Consider the following 21,548-nt stretch of genomic DNA (forward strand, 5'->3'; position numbering starts at 1 on the left):
CGGAGAACTGGTGCGTGATCTCCTAAATGCGTTGCTTTGTCCAAAGAAAGTAGCGATAATTAAATGCAGTGCCCATAAAAAGATCACTGATAAAGTGGGTCAAGGAAATGCTTTTGCAGACAGCATAGCAAGACAAACAGCTATGTCCCGAACTGATTCCCCCATGTATGTTACGAAATCACAGGCTGAGCGATGGTATGATGCTAGAGCGGAAATACTAGATATCCAAAAATCAGCGACTGAATCAGAACTTGCGGCATGGGCAGTAGACGGGGTACTAGATGATGAGGGTTGTTGGAGAAGCAAGGACATGGAGAGATGGAAATTGCCTGCAGCTTACTTGCAGGCGATGGTTCAGATGACACACGGATTAGCGCATGTGGGAGCTCTTGCAATCACTCGATTGTTAACACGAGTTTGGGAGCATCCTGAGATTGCCAAGAGAGTAGTGCAGACCTGTCTGATATGTTTACAGCACAATCCTGCGAAAGGGACCCATACTCCGAAAGGAGGGTTCGTTCCACCTTCTGCACCATTTGAGGTACTCCAAATGGATTACATCCAGCTTGAGCGCTGCAATAACCTTAAGTATGTCTTAGTGGTGGTGTGCGCCTTTAGCAAATGGGTTGAGGCCTTCCCCACGAAAGATAATACAGCTCTGACAACAGCTAAGGTGTTGCTCAAGGAGTACTTCCCTCGATTTGGAGTTTGCAAATTTTTGTGGAGCGATAATGGGCCTCATTTCGTTGGGAAAATTGTGGAGTATGTACTGAAAGGGTTGGGGATCCAGCAGAAGTTTCATGCTGTGTTCCACCCTCAGTCAGCAGGTCTCGTTGAGTGGTACAATGCTACGTTGAAGTTGAAACTGTGGCGTCCACGTCATTGAAGTGGCCGGATGCCTTGCCGCTAGCATTGCTCTCTCTTAGATCAGTGCCCCACTCTCGAACAGGCCTCACACCGTATAAGGTGGTGTTTGGAAGGCCTATGAACATATGGGGAATGCCTAAGCCGCGATTGATACATGATGTGCCTTGCATAATGATGAACGATTATTTGGCACGATTAACAAATGATTTGCTTTCTATTCATCAACAGGTTCGAGAAGCGCTCCCTCACAATTCTACTGGAGAGGCTCACAATCTTCGTCCTGGCGATTTTGTGATGGTGAAGTCGTTTGAGAGGGCGAACAGCTTGGAACCGAGGTGGCGTGGCCCCGAGCAGGTCCTCCTGGCTACTCGAACAGCTGTGCGAGTGACCAACAGAAAGCGGTGGGTGCACTCAACTCACTGCCGCCGTGTCTCTCCGGATTTGGTGAATCCTGCTGTGCTGACCGACTACAAGGAGATTCTGGATAAAGAAAAGAGCCCAGCTGTGACATCGGCCGAAGTAGAGGGAGCCTTCCCGGACCACACTGTTTCTGGACGACAGTGCTACGATCTGCGGCCACGATAGAAAGAAGATTTTTGTTTTTCGAGACTGGTTGGTTACCGCTCTGGGGTTTGTGAAACGGAAGCCGGGAATCTCAAGGGGATTTCTGCCAAGAGTAGCGACACCCGTCTTGACCCCGGAGAAGAAAACAACGGCTACCTCGGAGCTCAGCACCGTATTTTTCTTTTTTAGATATATACTTTGCGACATTGTGAACTCTTTGAACTATGGCGTCTTCTGCATCACGAGACAAAAGAATACTTGGTGCCATCTTGTTCGTATTGACAATTGTGGTGATAGCAGTAATAGCCTGGGTAGTAGAACTCGTGGTGCATGTACGTGAACATTTGCTGCCGACTACCCCGGCTCCATCTGAACATTTTCACTTCACTTTGCCCTACCATGAAGAACGGCATCGACAGACTTACTTGAACAATAGCTTTATTCAGATTTTGCATCATACTCACAATATGACGAACACTTCAAACTGTTGGGTGTGTGGGATGTTGCCTGGGCATCAGAAGAAAGGGGGCACTCCACTCATTCCACTCCCATTTTCGCATAATGGTTCCTGCAACGCCTTGTACACTCTTCTATTCACTTTACGATGGCCAACGAAAGGGGGGGTGCTCTTCCGTTTGAACAAAATTTGTTACCATGACCGGGATGGGTATCCACGAGCTGAGGGTACTCGATTTGAATGGGAAGAGTACCGCCCCGATAATGTGTCTGCACCCCGTGTTTACAGTAATCAAAGGAACATTAATATGTCCAGTTCACATGTTATCAATGTTATCACTACTAAGGCAGACCTTTGCATTCGTAATAAAGGTACAATCCCGGTGGGGAAAAGTGAATGTAACACTACACTTACATTTGACAGTCCGAATGGCATATCATTTGTGGCATCTCGAAATACTTACTTTATTTGTGGTAATAAAGGCTATCATCAGCTCCCTTTAGGATGGTTAGGCACATGTTATGTATCTTTCGTATTGCCCCCTGTATTCATCGCCCCACCAATGTACCATAATGATTATGTACTCTACCATGACTTTGTACTAAATCGTGTTAAACGTGCTGTGGTCTTGGACGATATTGACCAGACCGATACTGCCTTACAACAATATGTAGACTTTAATTTGGGATTGTTTTCATTTGTGGGGGCTGCCTTGAATAGTCGAAAAATACGACGGCTGATTCGTGTTGTTGAGGCTGTAGCAAATGATACTGCTATTGCATTGGGGAACATAACAGAAGAACTCCAAATTTCTAGGATTGTTACGCTCCAGAATCGTATGGTTCTAGATGTGGTTCTAGCTGACCGTGGGGGGGCATGTAGAATCATCAGAAGTAGCTGCTGTGTGTACGTGCCAGATAATTCGCCATCTGTTTATGATGCAATATCAAAGCTTCACAAGATAGCTGCTGAAATACACCCGGACAATGGCACTTGGACTCTTTCAGGGTGGTTCTGGTCGATGCTTACCACTTGGGGTTGGAAACTGCTGACGATTTTATGTATCATTGTTGGGATGCTGTTCTTTGTATGTTTATGTATACAATGTGGCCCAGCCTTATGTTCCATGTGTTTATCAGCTTGCATACCATCAAGACGAGCTCTGGCTCAAAATGAAATAATGCTTCATAAAGAAGTAGCTCAAATAATGTTAATTGATATTGAAGATGAACATCCTGATTACGTCCACTATGAGGTAGCTTCAGCTAAACGCTAAAAGGGTCGTCTGTCGTAATTTGACAATGGCCGGGTTAGCGCTTAGCTGTGCTACACGTTTTCCCCTTCAACTTGGCCATACTCGAAAACGCCATTTTGTGTGTTACGGCAGCCATTTTAGGGAATGAGCGGCCTCGTGGTCAGCATGCCCTTTAGTCCGTTGTCCGTACCACTGACCACTCAACTTTGCCCAGCAACAGGCTATTTTTAGCAACGGTCAAGCCTGTACATGCGCAGTTCCAACTGACCAGTCACCCCTCAGGAATGTGCCGCCAAACTGACCAGCGGGGTTGTAACCCCTTCCATGAGTTGGCTGTGCTCCAAAAATGACCATATATGTACATAAACTCTGTAACCTTGTGCAGCCTATCTTTTTATTGCTTGTAAATTGTATAAAAGAGGGACTCACACCAATGTTCGGTGTGATACTTCTTGCATTGCCGAAGGGTGCTGTAGGAATGTACCACCACCCCATGGGGTCTTAATAAACTTGTTCTTTGTACTTTTCAGTTTCCGTGCCAACAGTTCTTTCAGTGTAAGTGGGTTATCTACGGAGCATGTAGGCCTTGGGAACCCGATACCACACTGCTGATGACGTCACATATTACATCACTCATGACATGGTCAGTGATATCACTCATGACATCACTGATGACATCTCAAATGACATCACTGATGACATCATCCAGTGAATGTGTATCTTTCTGAAAAATAAATATTTTTTATATATGTATATCTAAAGGTTGATGGAAGAATAAATGGGTAAATAAATGTCTAAATGGATGTTTTTTTGTGTAAAATTGATTGGTTAACTGACTTATTAAATGTATCTTAGTGAATACATATATTAGCGAGTAATGTTTCAATATTTAAATATCTGTATCTGTGTCTCACTTTGTGTATAAGTGGCTGCATGGGTTGGTGAGTAGCTACATGAGTGTGTATATGGGTTATTAGTTGTTTTTTTGAGTATCAGTATCAGTGTCTGTATGGTTCGGTGGGGGATATTACTTAGAGCACAGATGCATGAATGAGTGACTCACTATTTGTATGTATTTTGAAGACAGCATGTGTGCAAGACTGTATGGGTGGATGATTGTGTGTATGGGTGGGTTAGTGAGTATGTGTTTTTATAATTGATTGTTTAGGAGAGTAAATATGTTTCCGTTTCTGTAGAAGTATGTGTAGTGGTGTGTACATAGCAGTATAATCAAGTAAATGGTTTTTTGATAGTTTATTTGCATATGTGAATTTGTGTGTGAGTAACTATATGGATGAGCATTAGTGTGTAACAGGATGTATAGGTGTATGAGTACATATGATGAGTAAGTACATGCATGAGTGACTATATAGAACTGTTGGTGAATGAGTGGATGTGTATGTAGATGTTGGAATTACCTAATAAGTTGTAATTGGTATTGGTTTCTCCTTTTTTAAGAAAATGTTAGTTTCTATTTTTGAATGTGTGTGTCAAAGGTTATTTTATGCTGATAGGAGGTCTGCCACTTTGTCACAAGGATGTTGTCATCAGTGATGTCATTTGAGATGTCATCAGTGATGTCATGAGTGATGTCACTGACCATGTCATGAGTGATGTAATATGTGACGTCATCAGCAGTGCATTGCACGCGCAAGTTATAGTGAGTCCAACTAACTATAACATGGGAATTTCAATGGTTTTATATATATATACACACCAGTCCAGCTCTCCAATTCTGAAGCAAGCGTCGACACCGTGCATGATCCAATACCAAATATACATTCACTAATACAAACGGCTAAAAAATGAATCATGTCCAGGGCCAAGCATGCAAAACCACTGAAATTCGCTACCTGTTGATGTGGGCAGAAACAGTCTCAAGACCTCATGTGACTCAGAGCATTGCAGCTTCTCTGTTCCAACTACAGACGGAGGCCCGCAGTTGGGTGTTCCAACGCTATCACCCAAGGTTTTGGACACAGCCAGATATACAAAGATTGACAGACCTGGCAAACCATCAAAAAGTCTTCTCGATGAAGGTGCAAAGTCGGAGAAATGTTACAATTTATTCAAATATTTCAAATATTACATTTGTTCTTCGCAGTACAGCACACATCCAATGTCAGAAATCTTAACAAATGTGTCTAAGCATAGGATTTTGTACTGGAAGAGTACTTTCCTGTGACAAAACCAATGCTAGACAAGACACACACATCCTTGGACCACTGTCGTAGCAAAATCTCCCACAGCCCCTGTCGGTCGTGGGAGGGGGGAGGTCAGAAACAATGGGTTGGAAAAGAGCCCTAACGTCACATCAGTCAGGGATGTTTGTGCTGTCAACATAAGTGTCCTCTTTGGTGTGTTGTATGTTCCAGTACTCGTCTGCAGTACTGTCAGGCTAGCTCCTTCCAACTCCTGTTAATGTTATAATACTTAACAAGACAGCAGAGTGCCGCCTTCTAACTAGCACAACCGTGTCGGAGAGACAGACGCCCCTGGGCTCTGTTCAAATCCAGTGCCATACAAGAACAGATGTATTAAAGATTAGTGAAATCAGGATTAGTGTTTGCACATGACCATTGCTAGCTATTGGAAACCTGCTTCTCACCTCTCTATAGAGGGGTGACTCTCACAAACTGAAAAGAATGATGCAGAAATGTACGTGCATGTATAATGACACTGCATTTACATCTTTCCCAGCCTGAACCACTTAGGGAGAGACTTACACAGAGAACTGGAAATCTCACAGCATGCACCCGCTTCCCCTTCTCTGTCGGCGGACTGCCAGCATTAAACATAATGTGCATGAGTAGGGTATAAGTAAATTTTTCTTTCAACCTTTCTTGACATATATAAATCATTTTCTCCAGGTGAAGAAATCGCTTTACCTACAAATATAAAATGGGTCCACGCTCACTTACCCCTACTTTTAGGTAACAGAGCTTATAAATGGAGTTTGGATGAGAAAACCACTGCATAAATTTGAGAATACAATGAAAGTTTTTTTTAAAAGGGGCCCATTACGAGGTCCCTATATTTGGACCAATTAAGTCCTAGGGTTAGACTCTTGCAGTTTCTCTGTTCCAACCACAAGTAAAGGTCTGAGTCCTTGCTTGTTGCTTCTGTCGCCGTTGAGGGGCTGACCGGGGGCAGACCACGTCCTCGCATGCATGGCCTTCTTTTGGAGCATGTTTATCAAATCAATAGAGCTTGGCAGGTCTTGTCATAGCAAACACAGCAACGTTGGCAGCTTCAGCCCTCCACTGGCTATTTCCAGACGTATCCTATGGCAAGGCAGTGCCAGCCTCCACCGAGACAATGGTCAGTAGATGTTGCTCTTGGCAGTTGCGGCCTCCACTGAGACGATGGTCAGTAGATGTTGCTCTTGGCAGTTGCGGCCTCCACTGAGCCAATGGTCAGTAGATGTTGCTCTTGGCAGTTGCGGCCTTCCTAGGCCGATGGACTCTTCTTTGGCAGCATCATGGCTTCCCACGACATCACCAGTGGCAGCACCAGATTACAGCACACAGATTCTGTCAGGTGGGCACACACATTGTAACAACTGAGTAGACTTTTGGGAGCAGTTTCACATGAGAACCGCAGAGAAAGAGAACGGGAGGCCCACTCACAGCATGGTTTGCTCCTGGTTTCTTTCTCTCTGACTGTTCGGTTTCTCTGGGTGTTCTTCATGGGAAGAACACGCTGGGCTTCTCTTCCTTGACAGTCTCTGCTCCTGCAGTGCTAGGCGGAATGCTCTCTCAGTAGTCAGGGAGGCTTCTAGGCACTAGGCCGACCCTCAGCTCCTGCAGGTGAAAGGGCAAACATCTAGTGATGTACAATCACCTCTGGGAGATCGGCTTTCAGGCAGACCCAAGCCCTGGCCACACAGAGGATTGTCAAGCACTCTACCGAGCACTCATTTTCTTGTCCTTAAAGAACTTGGAGCTGGAACAAAAAGAGGCAGTTTGGATCATGGCAGATGTGGATCCACTGTCTGAACCTTAAGAGCCAGTTTGTGTTGGCTCCCTTTTCAAGTGTCCTTCACAGGCAGTTCTCAAGACACAGACTTTGTGTAAAGTGATGCTGCTCACTCCACTTCAGCAGCTTCACCACCACAGGATAGCAGGCTGCAGCGACAGAGTGCTAGTTTTTACCAACACAGGGTCATGCAGGCAGCTGGCATCAGCAACAGGCAACGAACCCACATTGCTTAAGGCAACGTTGGTAATATTTATACCTGACAGGTGCCGGGTTTGACGCAAGTTTGCTGGACATAAGACGTCAATTAAAGATGTCACTAGGAAGTGACAGTTATCAGTTGCTCATTAGAGTTCCATTACTAATCAAAACATAGCAAGCGGGGATTTCCAGGTTTGCTAAGTTTTTATCTTGTTGAAGAACTCGGAGTGTTATCTAGGAATATCAGATAGTGACTGCTGCTCTGTCATTGCACTAATTGGTCGCAAAGGAAGTAGCAGAGAGTCATGCTGGAATGTGGCTCTGTTCGTGTGAGGCCAGAGATGACTTTTCAGAAAATCGCACTTGAACGGTTATGCCAATATAGGGAATAAATGGATTTATAGCCGAATAGGGGCATAAGGTCACAGTATCGATCAGGAACCTAGATAAGCACGCAACACCCACTCCACGTTTTCATGTCCATCAAAATTACTAAAACTAAGCAATAAGATGCATGTGTAACATTGCCCACCCCAAAATACATAAATGCATTCGAAATAGGAGTACTTGTAATACATGGAATTTAGGTACTGTACGTTTTTTAAAGCATATTAATCATTCAAAAATTATTGCATATGAAGTCAATGAACGATTATGCAAAAGGAATTACACATGAAGTATCTCTGACAGAAGAAAGGCGAGATAAATCATCACATAAAAATGCATTGTAATAACATGTGTGCTAGAGGCTGGTGTTATGATGTTATGTCTCTAGATGTGCTTAGAAATAGAAGTGTGAAGCTTCTGTTCTCTAAGAATAGTTTTTACGTTAAGCAAAGAATTATTCGTGCCAAAAAGAGAGGGTCAATATTTAAAAAAATTGTCCAATTCAAAGAAAAATAGATTTCCAAAGCACTTGGCAGTTTTTGTTGATCAAAACTGAAGGCCGAATTCAGAGTTCATGGGAACGCTGTGTGTCGGAAAGCTTCTCAAAAGTTATTGTGTCTCTATGGGTGAGAACATCGTATCAGACAGGCTCTCAAAGAATTGGTCTACAAAATCAGGTGATAGTTCAACCAAATTAGATAGCGCTGTAACTTGGCAGGTGTGAGAATGATTGCTGTCATCGAAGGCAGGACCAGCAATGCTCACAGAACGTTGTAACTGGATGATGTTGCTTTTGTCACTCGCTCCACTGTTACCACTTGGCTGTAGTACAGGAGTCTCCACAAATGCCGTCATCAGGATTGGTAGCCGCTGGGGACAACACAATGCGTGAGCCGTTATTGGACTGAGCAAAGTATCGACGTCCATTGGTACTGCTGATGGAAGTGAAAGACAGATGTCCAACACGCATTCATCGCCGCAAAGCATACACCGTAGCACAGGTAAAATGCAATTTTGCCATATCGGTCTGAATGAAAGGAACCAGGTCATGTTTAGATCTCTCAGCCTGGCCAATCCGAGGACGTTAGTTATCCTGTCCCTGTAGCGCATTGCTAGGATTGTCTCTTCCATTCCCATGGGAGCTATGTCTGAGCCGAGGCTTGCCATAACGTAGCAGGAGGGTCAAAAATAGAATCCCTGCAACGAGTCCCAAAAATAGTGGTATGCCGCCAAAAATGGAGTGCACAAAATTAGGAAAGATTCCCAAAATTGCCTGGAAGGGTGTTAGCAGTCCCGTAAAGACTGTCTTAAATATGCCTGGGATGCTTGTTGCACTAGACATGTTAAGGAGTTGGCTGAACATTTCTACAAAATGCACGGGGCAATTTGTTGATAAAAGGTCATGAACCTCAGTAGCCGTCCTTGCGACTAGAAGATCATACGTCTCTTTAGATGACGTTATAGGCACGGTTGTCTGTAAAAGCACAGATTTCATTTTGCTTAATGTATCAATTCGTATAGAATAGAGATTCAGACGAGGCCAGAGGGGAGTCACTATGTCTGGAGGCCCGCTCGGGAACAATGCTTGCATACAACATTTGACCATGGACGTAACTTGTACTAGATAACTTTTCCCTGGCGCGAGGCCACAACACCTGTGATCCGTTCTAAGAATGTAACTCCCGTTCGCGAGTTGCATAAAGAAGGGCTCTATCTGAGTTGCAGGTGTGACTAGCTGGTGGCATGAAAGGTTGTTTGAATTTCCATCACATGCTCCGTGTAAATTAATACCCTGACACAAAAGTATACCGCTTAGTGAATGTTTACAGTTGTTACCACTAAGAAATACATTTTTGTCACTGTCACTATAGCAAGAATGAGTGTATGGTAATTTCCATTCGGATTTTACATATCCTTTACCCAATTGTTCATACTGGCCAGCAGGTATGTACTCAAGGCACTTTTTAAATCGGAAAGTTGTTATCGGAATTGTGATAATTCCGTGTATTATCCATTCAATGACAGGACTCTCTGACATTGTCAATGGTAATCTCTCGAGTTTTTCGATGCTCAGAATTGTATAGTCTGCTCCTTTCTGTGCCAAACTGATCTGTTTATCAGTAAGGTTAAAACTGGAAAATAATGACCTTGTGTTCATTAAACGCCAAGGCACATAGCCTGAACGAAGATTTTGCAGCGTCCAGCCTAATTCTATAATAGAGCGTAATTGAGACTGGCCATGTTGTAACATAAGCAAATCTCTGTCTATCACATCAAAGGCAGAGGATACAATATTGTCCAAAGAATATATTCTGGAAGACAGAGTCGTTAACCCATTGTCTACCACAGAAAGTGATTTCTCCAAATTAATACGATCAATTTCTCGTATTTTTTCAGCAGTTTCAATTTGCTTTACTTTCCAAGCCTCGTTGTACGCAGCATAGATACTGGTCGCTATGAAACGCTTTTGACGCTGTTTGCGTGGTCCAAGAATGAAATCGCGCAAATCAGCACCATCTTTTAGCAAAGACAAGTGTTGCTTAATTTCAGCTAGTGTGGATGTAGTTAGCCATTCAAGGCAGAGTTTCCCTACACTGTATGTTGTTATAATCCCTGGATGTTGTCTCTGGGAGTATCTAGGGTCTAATCTGGTCATTTTTAACCCCTGTGTTTTATTCAGGAACCTATCTTGACAGCTATTTGTGTCTGTAGGCCAGATTAACCACTTTTTCCAATCAGGTTGTGTTCTGTTGAAATGTAAAATTTGTGACACGTCTAACTCAATATCAGCTGTTGCATTTTCTGGTATTGGCTTTGGAATAGACGGTGTTTTAAGGTCTTTGATCTTAGCTAGGCCAAGACAGGATGTTTGGTGTACAGTGTCATTTAAAAATAACATTTGTTCTGGTATCATGCAGGTTCTAAATAGTGCTTCTATGCCTTGCACCTGCCAATCTTTTGTACCCCAAATTGTTTTCGTTTCAATATTATTTTTCCAATAATCAAAACCAAATATCATCATTTTGTCATAAAATGCTTCTGAATATATCAATTTAGAATTTGTCAGCATTGTTTTCATTCCTGTTTTATCTAACAGTTTGTAATAAAACATTTCTGCATCACTGGTGTTAAACCCTGAGAAGTATTTGAATTTCTCAAAAAATGCTTTAGAACTGCTTTTAGGTGGTGTAGCACAATGTTCCCATTGATTATACATAAAAACATTTCTAGGCTGTGCAGATTTATGCAAGTAATGATCCCCATAATGGGTGTAACAGAATAACTGCTCATAACTAGATGAACCTTGTAAATAATCATGATCTGTGAATCTAGCTGACATTACTAAATCAGACATCATGTCATTAATACTGTTAAAGTCCCAATCATCAGAGAATGTACTTGGTGTCACAAAGTCACTTAAGGAAACCTTTAGTTGATGAGGATACTTCAGGATTTCGACCGGACCATAGATCTCATAGTCTGTTTTCTCCCATACTACCCCACCAGGTATTGGAATTGCTGTGACATTTACTGTTGACAGTTCTCTTTTCTTCACGTGGGATGATCTGTGTGGTTTCAGGACTAGGTTGATGTTCTGATTTGCTGTGTCCATTGTAATATATTTTCCTTCAATGAATTTTCCCAAACACAGTACCATGATGAGCCAAAGCAGGAGGAAAAATACACCTAGACCAAACCAGAACTCTAGCCAAGGGGAAATAAGGTAGATTTCCTTCAGTTGATGAAAGAGTTCCGTTGCTTTTTCTTTAAAAGACTTTTTTGTTTCTGGCATCACTTCGGGGTCGTTAAAATCTTCAGAGAAGTTGTCGAAGTTGATGAAATAACCAGAGGCAGTTCTGTCAATTGATGGGATTGTTCTTTCAATCTGTCTATCGGTAGCACTTTCTGATGCCACATCATTGTAGACTGGTGTTGTTTCTTGACGAACTGTTTCAATCTGTGTTTCAAGAGGCACGAGTTCTATGGCATTATTGCATAGTCCTTCATTGTGCACTGCAGGCTGATCGAATGTGATTAGTCTTTCAGTTTGAACCTCTTGGATTGTTGCAAGTTTGGGTATTCTGTTGTTTCTTGGGAGTCCACTGGGCCTACTGTTGATTATAGGCCACATGCTTGTGGTTTTACCAGATCGATAGACACGACTCTGTTCTCCTTTTTACCAGCAAGGGGCGGTAGAACAACTGATCTTGTTCCGTTGACTGCTAAGACGGGTACTGCTTTTCTGTAAGAAGGCCCAAATTCCTTCTTAACCGCGATCTTTTCCCTGACTAGATCCCCAATCTTTGGAATCCAGACAGGCCTTGCTGGGGCTGTTGCGGGTGGTGCCTCGTCAGTGGTACTTGGCTGTTGCTTTAACTTTATGTTGCTTAATGATTTTCTTGTTTCATTCAGTTCCTGTAAAACAGCCAAACGGTCTTTTACATCAAACTGCGTTGTTTCTTCTTGTACCACTGACATCTGACTATCGAGGCCCTGAACGTTCATTCTAATTCCGAACAATAGTTTGTATGGGCTGAAACCTTTTAGAGAATTTCTTGGCATGTTGTTAAGACTAGTCTGGACACTTATTAAATGTTTGACCCACCCAGCGCCTGAACCTAATACCTTCGCTGTTATAGATTGCTTTATGTCCCGGTTTTTTCTTTCTACCACACTATTCCCTTCGGGGTGCGACGGACAAGAATACCACAACCCAATTCCCATGCTGGCCATGGCCTCCTTATAGGCTCGAGAGCTGAAAGCAGGACCCTGGTCAGAATGGAACGTGGTAATTGCGTATGTGCCGATAAAGACTCGCAAATCTTTTATAACCGTTCTAGCGTCAGCCGAGCGCTGGGGCCACATTTTTTAAGTGCTTTTCGTCTTAACTATTAATAGGACGCAGGATGGGGTGTAGGCAGCGTTACGCTCTTTTTGACTGGTAGCCGGTAGCAAGGTTCGCTGCTGCGATCCCTATTACAGTTTTCACAGTTGTTTGCATATATTTGGTGTTCTACACTCATTCCCGGCCACCAGAATACTGATTGTAATTCAGTCAGTGATTCCTTGATCTCTCTGTGCCGTAGACCCAAACCCATGTGTGCGTCTGCTATTAAAAATATTCTCCTGTTCATGTTTGGAATTACTCTATCCCCCACTCCAGGGATTCGAGCAAAAGGAACGGAGTTTGCATCGATTATGTATGCATAATTGAGTGGATAGTTTACGGGTAGTGCTGCACAGTCGCCTTTTACGGTCGTTTTTACTGCCAGCATGGTTTCCCCGTCTATGTACTTATCTGTACGCTTTTTTGTGGCTACGGAAGCCGGTTTAGTTGCTTCCGCTTTGGCTGTATTAGCCAATGAATTCCCTGCAACGTGAACGCCATCACGTTGAAGACTCTGTGCGTGAATCACGTGAGTCTTTTGTAGTTCTTTGTGTAAAAGAGCTACCTCGTTCCAGAGCTTTTTATGCTTTATTGTGGCACCTGTGTCATCTTTGTAGTCGTTTTCGATCCAACTCTGCAGTTTGTTATTGTAAGAATTGACGCAAAAATGAGAATCGCACACTATAAGTGTGGGGAATTCGCGTTCTGCATTTTGGAGCGCCATCTTTAAAGATCTGATTTCAGTTCTTTGAGCCGAACAGTACTTTACTGATTCGGTTTTTGTTATTTTCGGTCTGAATTTACCGCACAGCCAACGACCTTTAATGATCGCACATGCTGCATCGTAGGATTTTCTCTCTACGTTGAAATGCTGTACAAAGCTATCTGTAGAGATTATACAGGCGTATTGTGGGAGAGGCAGGATTTCGATTGGCAGAGGATATTCTTCTTCATATTCTAAATCATTCAGTTCTTCAAATTGCGGAGCAAAATAGTATTTCACGTCTTCCGCTCCTAGAGAATCTATGCACTGTATCCATTTCGGATCCAGTGACACTGTGGGCAGGTTTACCGGGCTGAATAGCGCCTCGAAGGCGGATTCCGCTGTAAGGATATTAATCCGTTTGCCGTGTGCTAGTTCTCGTTCATTTGCTAATGCGATTTGCACTGCGTTCACAGTTCTTTCTGTGTGACTGAATGTTTTTTCTGCTTGTGTGTACAAGTGAGATTTCATTGAAATTGGTACCTTTTCTCCCTCATTAGAGGTTAGGTACGTGAATCAGCATCTTCCTGGGATGACTCGGATTACAAGATCGATCGTGTTGTCACGCGTATCTAATTTTGTTTTTGCTAACATGTCTGTTTGCAGTGATCTCAAAATTTCTGTGTGTTTTTGAGTCCAATTGATTTGTTTTAAATCAGGTTTTATTAGTTCGTAGAGAGGTTTAACCCTCTCTGCGTAATTTAGTATGTAAGTTCTTCCGAAATTCAGAAAACCTAGTATTGATTGTAAATTCTTCAGCGTTTTTGGAGCTTGGAGTACAGCGCACTTCTCTAAGAAGTTGTCCGCTAGGCTTTTCCCTTCACTCGATAATTCGTACCCTAAGAACAGTACTGTCAGATGGGCAATTCGGGACTTTTTAAAGTTGAATTTGTAACCCTCTGCTGCGAACCCAAGTATAATGGTGTTCACTCTTTTCAAGTGAGTATCCAAGTCGTCGTCTGTGAGATAAATATCATCTACGTAAGATAATGCGTCATCATCATAGATTTGTAGTAACTCTGTTACCCTAGCTGAGAATAGTCCTGGGCTGTTCTTGAACCCCTGTGGGAGTCGACAGAATTTTTTCTGTGACCCAAATGCTGAGAAAGCGGTCAAATATCTGCTTTCTGGTGCAATGTTTTGACAAAAGAAACCATTAGAAATGTCTAATGTCGTTTTGTATTTTTTCCTAACTATGTTATTCATTAGGGCTGCACTATGCGAGTTTTGTACTGCAAAGGTTTTGCAACATGTATTAAGATGTCTGTAGTCCAAAACTAGACGATATGAATTGTCTGGCTTGGAGACAGGAAACAAAGGATTGTTCATTTGAGAGGTGCATGTTTCAATCACCCCCTGGTACTCAAGTTGATCTAAGATCTCCCTGACCTGTTTTTTAGCTTCTTGCTTTATGGGATACTGCCGTTGGGCAGTTGGTTCACTTTTTAATTGGATTTTGTGAGGCGGTGAATCCTCATCCCATCCTACATGATTTTTATACAATGCAGGTGCCTGGGCTACTGCCCATTTCCTTGCATATGTATATTTTTTGTGAATCGGTATATGATTCGAGAAGGCAGGCATAATCACTTCTTCGCCACGAGGGCACTCCCTGACAAACTCTGGGGGGCAATCTTTTTCAGCTAACAGAATATCATAGCCTTTTGAGAGCTTATCCCAAAATAGACCCTTAATTTTCCTAGTCTTATCACCCTCCATACGCAATGTTATTTCGTATATTTTATGGGGCTCGCTAAGTCTGGCGTCGGCAGTTTCAACCTGAATGTATTCATTCGTGTCCACTGTCTCCAGATGACTCATCAAGATCTTGCGCGCTATACTGATTTCTGCTGCACTGTCCAACATTGTCAATGCCCACTCCCCGTTTTTCAACTGTGTCCTCAGTATTCTCGGCATGGTTGATTACTCTAATACTGGCTACCTTCTTTTTCTGAAATTGAGATTTCTTATTTTGAGCAGGTTCCTTGTCTTTGGACTTGGTGTGCTCTCCTGGGTCTGACCGTCCTCTTCTTTCCGAATTCTGTGGAAGAGATCGAGAGGGACGTGTATCAATACTTTGATATCTATCAGGTTTTTTTATATTATCCCTATTTCTAAGGTTATATCTTTTCTCAGAGGGCTCCCGTTGGGGAGACTGGCGTTCTCGAGTCGGAGTTCTTTCCCTCCAGCGAGGAGACCTTCCTCTGGACTGGAAAACTTTTTCCTTGGGAGTGGATTGTTTATTTCCATCCCAGCTCTTTTTAGGAGTATTTAAATTATTTTTAATAAATAATTTTTCAGGATTTTCGAGCAGTTGGGGCTTAACTGGTTTCCCACCCAAGCTGTCTCTACCTAATTCTTCATAGCACTTTTCTATGATTTTTGCAAGTTCAACAGGATCTTTTATATCTGTTTCCCTCAACTTCTGGCGAATCGCCACAGATGCTGCTTCTCCCTTTATGTTGGCTAATAATATAGCCGTGACCTGTTTGAAATCTTTCAGTAATTTCATACCTAGATTTAAAGCGGGCTCTGGACCGAATTCATTTTGAATCTGTTTTAGCACTTCTGGTATTACCGCCATAGACGGAACACCGTGTGTTTTTGTGTAAATGGAAGCAAAGACTGTACCCCAAGTGTCGCAGTCCTCCACGTGTGGTGCGATTCCCATAGGAAGGCAGATGGTCAAGATTCTGTGTTTCTCAATAGGGGTAGTATCAGGAAATACTGCCTCTATTTGAGTGATTTTCTGGGCTAACCAGAAAGGAATTTGTTCCCGTTTTACGGGTGTTTTACCAAGACATGACTGTATGTTCTGTGGTGTAATTTTATTTGTGTTCCCCTGATGAGGGGTCAGCTGTGGTGTATTAACAGCTGGCTGGACTGTTGCAGTCCGCATTACATATTGGACTAATTGCCTATGTATTTTTATTAATGTGTTTAGCTGTACTAACAGCTCTTCTCTAGACATTTTTGCAATGTCAGGATGTGGTGTGTAGCTGGCTAGAACCGGCCACGTGGCTCCTGGTCTACCTAGTGGACCGAGCCTGGTTATGTGATCATTGTGTTTTAGGGCGCCATTAAACCAGAGCAGGTGCTCTTGAAATTTAAGTGGGATTTCAATCTCCTCGAAAGGAGCGTACTCTCCCGGAGGTTCCTCTATTTTGTAATAGTGAAACTCTTGTGTTATAGCGTTTACCGCTGGAAAGTTTATCCATGAATAGAATACCTCTGTCTGCCGATATTCGTGAGCCTCTATCACGAAAATTACTGTACCACCTTGAGGTGTCAGTCCGTGTTCTATAAGTTTTAAAGTTATAGATCTTCTTAACTGGACCGGGATGATAATAGCACCCGGGTCTGTGTATTCGGGACCTTGCTGAGTCGCATCTGCTGCGGCCCCAGAGGTTCCGTTTTCTGGCATTGTAAAAATGCGAGGTTTGCAGAGTAGGTCTCCAAGGAGACAAAGATTAGATGCACAATATTTTGGAACACTGTATCCTTCAACGTTGAATAAACCAGAGCTTTACATAGGAATCTCTTCCTACTAAGGTCGGGCGGATTTTAACCTTTTACCCACTCCAGACGTCTATTGGAGTATTTACGGGAGAAAGGGGTGTGAAATATGCACGACTGAGTTACTCTACAAGTCTTGCGTTAGTTTATTGCCTTACCAAACGTTTGGGCGCCATGTAGTGTAGTTCCTAGTTTCCCACTAGGCTCTGCGCATTGGAATAACATAAACAGTAGTATCGACGTGGAACTGCTTATATTCCAGGCCTCCACTGACTATGCTAAACTTAATTGGGTTGTGTTACCAACTAGCTCAGAGGTCACTGGAAACTTTCTTCTCTGCATAGGAAGTGATCAGCTTCCTTGGCACAGACAAGAAGGGATTCAGTTTTCCAACAACCATGCAACATGACAACTTTGCTCCTCAGATCAAGAGTCGATCTCTAGGGTCGTGTGAAACAATAGACACAGATTTCACTCAGTCAGTCTAGTGCAGTTTACTTTCACGAGATGTAGAGAATAGAGAGACGGGCGTTTATCAATAAAGGGTTAACATTTATTGAACAGTCTTTCTTCTCGTACAAGAGAAATGTATTGCCACAATTGCAATAACTGTTATTATGAAAAGTACGTACAGTAAGATAAGTATTGCGAAATAGAACTGTAAAAGCATTGATATGGTTTCTTAGCCATACAATGGTTTAAAAGTAATAAAACATATATACAGTCATATATACATTAGGCTAACATACTCAACTGGTGCTTCTAACTAAGCCTACCCCAGTGTGCCTGACCTAAGCCTAACACGTGAAAAGGGGAGTAAGTAAGTAGCTTTAAGTTAAGTTGGTTTTGCCAAGGTTTGTTTCAAGAATTCTCGTCTAAGGGTTTAGTCAACACCATACCTCTGAATAGAATGATGGAGGATTGGTATCTCCTTCAGGGGTCTCTCTCGATATCCCAGTCACCCGCGAGGGTAAACCGGAAGCGCCGGGACTGGATTTCTCTGCACGAGAAAGGCAGCGGCTCTCTTCAGCGCGTCGAGGAAGGAGGGGTGACAGCGTCTGCGGGCAGCTGGAATCTGCTGGATGTCTTCGCAGAGGACGGCTGTTCAGCTCCTTAAGCGTACTGCACCATAGGTCGCGCTTTAGCGGCGATAATGGTAATCAGCAGCTTCACCACCACAGGATAGCAGGCTGCAGCGACAGAGTGCTAGTTTTTACCAACACAGGGTCATGCAGGCAGCTGGCATCAGCAACAGGCAACGAACTCACATTGCTTAAGGCAACGTTGGTAATATTTATACCTGACAGGTGCCGGGTTTGACGCAAGTTTGCTGGACATAAGACGTCAATTAAAGATGTCACTAGGAAGTGACAGTTATCAGTTGCTCATTAGAGTTCCATTACTAATCAAAACATAGCAAGCGGGGATTTCCAGGTTTGTTAAGTTTTTATCTTGTTGAAGAACTCGGAGTGTTATCTAGGAATATCAGATAGTGACTGCTGCTCTGTCATTGCACTAATTGGTCGCAAAGGAAGTAGCAGAGAGTCATGCTGGAATGTGGCTCTGTTCGTGTGAGGCCAGAGATGACTTTTCAGAAAATCGCACTTGAACGGTTATGCCAATATAGGGAATAAATGGATTTATAGCCGAATAGGGGCATAAGGTCACAGTATCGATCAGGAACCTAGATAAGCACGCAACAGACCCTGGTGCCACTTTGCATGCTTCATTAATGATATTTGCACCCCATGTAGCCATCACCAAAGTTAGAATTTAGACATTTACAATGAAATCCATGACATCAACTCTGCATGTATTGCCACTCTTACAAGTAACACACTTCCAACAGTGCTGAATGCACCCCTCGCTGAAGAAAACGTGTCACGGATCTCAAGAGAACAAATGCCACCTCCAGGCCAATGTATATTTTTTGTTATGCTCCATAAATTTTGAAGCCATGAAAATTCACACCCTTGTTTACTGTGGGAGACTGGTTCAAGTAATAAATGTCTTGCACCTGACAAGGTATGTCCTGGCATTGAGTTTGCACAAAAGTTACTGTGGAGTGACCTTTTTGAAATGCTGTGGAATTTAGCTTTGCTGAACAACAGCGGCAAAGACTTTGGCAAACACTACCTCCTCAAGCCTGCCCTACTTCTGAAAACTAACTATAAGCTCGGTTACACAACAGACTCAGTCACACTAAAACACACAGACACCTTTGAGGCATAGTACGTCTCATCAAGACTACTGATAGCTATATAGTCAACATGTTTCATCATCAAAGAAGAACTCCTAAAGAGTCTTGTAAAAACAATTGTGACGCTGAAACGGCCCTGCCCCAACAAACAAGGCCTGCATGCAGCATACAATATTACCCATCACAATGCTTGTCTACACATGTGCATTACTGAAGCAAACAGATGCGATTTGTAACTTCTTTTCCGAAGGGACCCAACAAATCCAGTTGACTTCCTGACAGTCCTCTAAAATCAACAATTACTGGCTCAGGAGTCAGTGCTCTGCCCTCTATATGCACTATGGTGGCCTCTTCACTGCATGCCATCAGGCTGCCTGGTCACAGCCCATGGTTCAATTCCACCATCTAATATTTTCTGGGAATTGTTGTCTTGGATTGCTGCTTTCAATACAATGGGATCATGTTTGATTTTTGACAGAAAGGGTCATGATTGAAAAGTGTTGCATCGCTGTGTGGAAACAGAGATGCAACACTTTTCAGTGCGCCCTCCTTGCGACACCATGGATGCGCCGTATTTACTGTACGGCATTCCATGTCGCAAGGATGTACAGAGACGTCAGTATTCCTGGCATATCTGTAGGCGCAAAATTGACGCATTGCTGAAGAGTGACTGAAAACAGATGCAACTCCAGGAATGTGTCCTTTCACATGGGGCAAGCACCATGTGAAAGGGCCTGCGTCAGACCTACGACTGATGTGAGGGAGGCGTAAGTTTTGATTCAGTGGCGTCCTAGAAGAGGTGTAGTGAAATTTTCTACGGCCCTTTTTTGGGGGGTAACGCCCACCCTGCATACATTCTACCTGTCACAGTGAGGTGCATATTTTATGCCGCCGGTTCATCACAAAATGTGATGCACAAGTGGCGCAAGGGGCTCATAAATGAGCCTCATGGTGACCTACTAACATGACAACCCTCCTATGTGGCCAGAGGCCAACCCAGTCCATTGATATAAAATACAAGTCTGGGTGTATATCACTGAAAGTCAGATCTTCATCAAAGAGGAGGGAGAATCTGGATGTCACTCTGGCTATCTCCCGTCATGCAGTGCTTGCTGTGTATACCATAAAGGATGCCCACGCGCTTCTTGTGCCTGAACAGGTCAAACACAGTGCTCCTGCTCAGGTGGACTCACTACCCAACACTACCCCACACCTGGCAGGCAGCAATGAACAGCCTGTATAATCAGTGCTGCAAGGAGTGCCAAAAGAGCTCCCATTGCAGCTTCCACCAGGAGGAAAATGCTTCTCTTCTCACCTGGACACACACAAGCCCAGGAAGAGCCTTATAGCCCAATTCAGAAATCTATTTCTGTTGGGTGTGAATTACCCCTAAGTATATTCACAAGTCAGTCTCCCACCATCGGGAGTATGTCATATTCACACAAGAAGCTTTGGGAGTTAGATTTAATCTTAGGAAAAGGGTGACTATTAAAAGCCATGGTCCTTGACAGGCAATATAAACTCCAAGATGTTCAGAAGAATGCCAAGTTAGTCCAAGGATGCAAACAACACTTTGCATCACCCGAAAAACCCTACCCTGAGTGAATGCACTCCGCAGCATCAGTACCCACAACCCTGTTTGACCGTGCTCTGTCGATATTGGGTGCTGGGTCACCCCATCTTGTAGAAACTATATCGATCCCTGAGATGCATTCAAAGCAACATTTGACATCATTAACATATTTCTAAATAAGTATAAAAAATGCACAGAAGCAATTCCATCGTTATATAAGCAGAATAGAGACACAAAGAATGACTAGTGTCACTCCCTTTTACACTCCTTTCCAACTTACCCAGCATCCAGGGACCCCTCCAGTGCGAGTTTCTAAGATGTCTCCCTCTGTGCTCACATACTGTCTGAGGCCGACCCCTCATTGGCTGCAAGTCACGGCCTCCACTTCCGATCACGTCACTCAGAGAGATAACAGCCCGGCACTAGATCCTATCAGAGCAAGAGGAAATTACAGAGAAAGGAAACCGCAGAGTTTGCTTGGAACATGGTTTTCCTGGAGGGGGGTTGAAAATAGGCCCAATACACTTATCTGAAGCGCGCCTGAGCATTTTTATTATTTAGTTACGTTTTTATTTGAGTTCCTTGCCCCCTGGCAGGCACATCAGCGCTCCGCCCTGCAGATAAAAGCTATACCTATGATACTTTGTTATGCCTGGTGATTAGTTGATGGGTTGGTCCATCCCTATATTATCAATATGAGAGCGAGCAACATATTGCTCTCTGGTTGAAGTGTAGGGGGTGGAGTGGATTTTGCAACCAGCCTGGTCTCTGCATGTCAAGCACCTGGCACTTATTGTTTTATTGAACCAACGTAAGACAGCAACTATTGGGAGGTCAAGGGGTAGTTCCACCTTCATCCTAGTGCATGCACTACACTGCATAGCACAGACCCCCCATAG

General features: G+C 43.3%; 1 protein-coding gene across 1 annotated transcript in view; it reads right to left on the reverse strand.

The window, feature by feature from the left end:
• RHEX (regulator of hemoglobinization and erythroid cell expansion) overlaps window positions 1-21,001 on the reverse strand; it is a 158,078-nt gene extending 137,077 nt beyond the window's left edge. The window contains exon 1 of the mRNA XM_086920376.1: window positions 20,930-21,001. The gene's annotated coding sequence lies outside the window, so the exon portion shown is untranslated. The remainder of the gene's footprint in view (window positions 1-20,929) is intronic.
• Window positions 21,002-21,548: the final 547 nt, after the last annotated feature.

This window comes from Lissotriton vulgaris, chromosome 5 (genome assembly GCF_964263255.1).
Source record: "Lissotriton vulgaris chromosome 5, aLisVul1.2, whole genome shotgun sequence".
In the NCBI taxonomy this organism is placed as follows: Eukaryota; Metazoa; Chordata; class Amphibia; order Caudata; family Salamandridae; genus Lissotriton; species Lissotriton vulgaris.